Here is a 3,561-nt window from a genome sequence, read left to right as displayed (position 1 = left end):
GACTCATAGTGATCCTCCTGTTTTCAGCCTCCCCAGTGCTGGGATTACAGGCATGTGCTGCCACACCCCATCTTGGTGGCCCAGCTTGGTGCGCCCTGGGTGGGGTCCATCCCTGCAAGCTTTAATCCCATCCTGGGCCACACAGTGAGCTCAAGGTCAGCCTAAACAGCACAGGGAGATCCTGTCTCAAAACAAAACACACCTCTCTCTCATCTTGCAAGATGGCAAGTGAAAAAACTGAGAAGCCAGACACTAAAGAGAAGAAACCCAAAGCCCAGGCTTCCAGCAGTGGTACTGGTAAAAAGGGTCAGGTGAAGGCAAAAAAGTCCAAGAAGGGGCAGCCCCACTGCAGCCGAAATCCTGTCCTGGTTAGAGGAATTGGTAGATACTCCCGATCTGCTATGTATTCCAGAAAGGCTTTGTACAAGAGAAAGTACACAGCTGCTAAATCACAGGTTGAGAAGAAGGAGTTCTTGCTATGATCACAAAACCGGTTGGTGGGGACAAGAATGGAGGTAACCAGGTGGTTAAGCTTTGAAAAATGCCTAGGTACTACCCTACTGAAGATGTGCCCCGAAAGCTCTTGAGCCACGGCAAGAAACCCTTCAGTCAGCATGTGAGGAAACTTTGAGCTAGCATCACCCCTGGCACCATCTTGATCGTCCTTACCGGGCGTCACAGAGGCAAGAGAGTGGTCTTCCTGAAGCAGTTGGCCAGTGGCTTGCTACTTGCGACTGGGCCTCTTAGCTTTAATCGTGTTCCTTTGTGAAGAACACACCAGAAATCTGTCATTGCCACCTCTACAAAAATTGATATCAGCAAAGTGAAAATCCCCAAACACCTCACTGATGCTTACTTCAAGAAGAAGCAGCTGAGGAAACCCAGACACCAGCAGGGTGAGATCTTTGACGCTGAGAAATATACCTACCAGATTTCAGAACAGCGCAAGGTGGATCAGAAAGCGGTGGACTCACAGATCTTAGCTGTTCCTCAGCTCTAGGTTTACCTGCTATCTGTTTTTGCTCTGACAAATGGAATTTATCCTCATAAATTAGTGTTCTAAATTTTTTACTAAAAACCTAATTAAATAACTGATACATTAAAAAAACCCCCACAATCGATCTCCAATACCACAAGCCTTGCTAGCCCTGCCCTTGGTGTGTGCTGAGACAGTGACTGAGACTGGGCATAGTGGCTCGTGCCTGTAATCCCAGCATTTGGGAGGCTAAAAACAGGAGGATCACTATGAGTCTGATCTGTGTCGTGAGACCTTGTAGACCCTGTACTAAATACATTAAAAAAAGATAACAGGGGCCAGGCGAGATAGCTCAGTGGACCCAGCCCTGGGCACACCGAGACTGACCACTGAGACTGGACATGGTGGTGCACCCCTGTAATCTCCACATTGGAGAAGCTGGAAACAGGAGGATCACTACAAGTCTGAGCTGCGTAGTGAGACTCTGTACCAAATACATAAAAAAGCAAACAAACAAAAAAAGCACTTACTCTCCCATACCAGGAGTTTTTATTTTATTTTATTTATGTGTGTGTGTGTGTGTGTGTGTGTGTGTGTGTGTGTGTGTGTGTGGCCAGCTCAGCCCACCAGGGGGTGGGGCTGGCTGGCATGTGGTGCTGGGGGATTGAACCGTGGTCTCTATGCTTTGCTAAGCTTGTTCTAAGTAGGTGCTCCAGACCACTGAGCCATCTCACCAGCCCACCAGGAGTTCTTGAATGCTCACCAAGCTCTGTTCCTGAACTAGATCTCCAGACTTTTTTATTTTGTACTTTGCTGTTGTTTTGCTTTTATTGAAACAAGGTCTAGCTGTGTACTCCAGGCTGGTCTTGAACTCTCTAGGAAGTCCAAGGCTGAGGTGGGAGGATTGCCAGGAGTTTAAGGCCAGCCTGGACACAACCACCCTGTCTCATACAAATTTTGAGTAGCAGAGGCCGGTGGGAAGGATCATGGGAAGAGGGTTCTGGGGGAGCAAACACAGCCAGTGACATTGTGTCCTCTCACTGCAGGTAGAGGTGAGGGTTCAGGGGAAGGGCCTACAGGGTGTTCAGGGTCTCTCTACTAGATTGGACTCGTAGTGATCCTCCTGTTTACAGCCTCCCAAGAGCTGGGATTACAGGCGTAAGCCACCATGCCCAGTCTCAATCGCCCTCTGAGCGCACCCTAGGGGCAGGGCGCACATGGCAGGCCCTGGGATCGAACTCCTGACCCCTGCATCTGCCTAAGCAGGTGCTTTAATCTGCTGAGCTATTTGGCCGGCCCTCAGATACACTTTCAAAGTAGATTTGAACATTGGCTTCCTCAGGGTAGAGGGGCCCTGCATAGCTGCTGGGTGAGCTCTAACTGCCAGCTCAGGAGCTTTTTGTCCAGGCGGCCCAACCCGCTTGGCCATGCCCCAGCCCTTGTGCTTAGGTCCTTGCCTGGCACCAGATTTGCTTCTTTCCTTTTACTTTTGCAACACGCACACTCTGAGAACAAACCCTGACGAACCCTACCCGCTCGCAGCATTTCCAACTTCTGTTGTTTTGTCTTTTTTGAGACAGCATCTTGCTATGTAGCCCAGGCTGGCTGGAACTCGTGGTGGTCCTCCAGCCCCAGCTTCCCGAGTGCTGGGATTAGGGGCGCACTGGCCTTCACCACCTTATTATTATTTTTTTTAGTGGAACCGGGGATTGAACTCAGGCCCTTGCGCTTGCCAAGGAAGCGTTTATTCTAGTGAGTCATCTCCCCGGCCCCACCACCATTATTTTTTATTTATTTATATTTTTGGGGAAGGGGCTACAGGGTGTTCAGGGTCTCACTACTAGATCGGATTCTGTAGTGACTCCCAAGAAACTGGGATTACAGGTGTTTACCACCACGCCCAGTCTCAATTGCACTTTAGTGGACCCCGGGGGTGGGTGTGGGGCCGGCATGGCTGGCCTGGTATCTAACACCTCCCCCCCACCCCTTGCAGGCTCTTTAATCTGCTGAGCTATTTGGCCAGCCCATTCACCACCATTGAGGAAACGGGGATTGAATTCAGACCTTTGCTCTTGCCAGGGAAGCGCTTATTCTGCTGAGCCATCTCCCCAGCCCCTCACCAAGCAAGTATTCTTGAAATACTTGCTTTCTGCTTTGCCCCGCTGAGCTCAGGATGGGCAGGGCTGGTTGGTCTTGCGGAGACAGCATCTTCCTGTGGAAGAGGCCGCAGCGCTTCCCTTTCCCAGCCCAGGACTCCTGCCCCACACATCCTGGCTGCACACACTGGAGATGTTGGGGCCATTTTAGATCTAAGTCATAGCCATTTCCTCTGAGTTCAGGAAAGAGAGGATACCCGCTGTCATCACTCCTATCCAATATACAAGTAGTACTTGAAATTGTAGCCAGAGCAATTAGACGATAGAAAGAAAAAGGATTCAAGTAGGAAAAAAGTCATATTATCCTTGTGTGCTGGTATTATTATTATTATTATTAATTTTTTTGGCAGAACCGGGGATTGAACTCAGGCCTTTGTGCTTGCCAGGGAAGCGCTTATTCCACTGAAACATCTCCCCGGCCCCTATTAT

At 49.7% G+C, this 3,561-nt stretch overlaps 1 pseudogene; it reads left to right on the top strand.

Annotated features, from left to right (window-relative positions):
* Window positions 1-221: 221 nt before the first annotated feature.
* LOC105741464 lies at window positions 222-1,063 on the top strand (annotated as a pseudogene).
* The last annotated feature ends 2,498 nt before the right edge of the window (window positions 1,064-3,561 follow it).

This window comes from Octodon degus, unplaced genomic scaffold (genome assembly GCF_000260255.1).
Source record: "Octodon degus isolate 3935 unplaced genomic scaffold, OctDeg1.0 scaffold00012, whole genome shotgun sequence".
Lineage (NCBI taxonomy): Eukaryota > Metazoa > Chordata > Mammalia > Rodentia > Octodontidae > Octodon > Octodon degus.
Note: the sequence above shows the minus strand (reverse complement) of the source record. Positions and strands in the feature narration are given on the sequence as shown.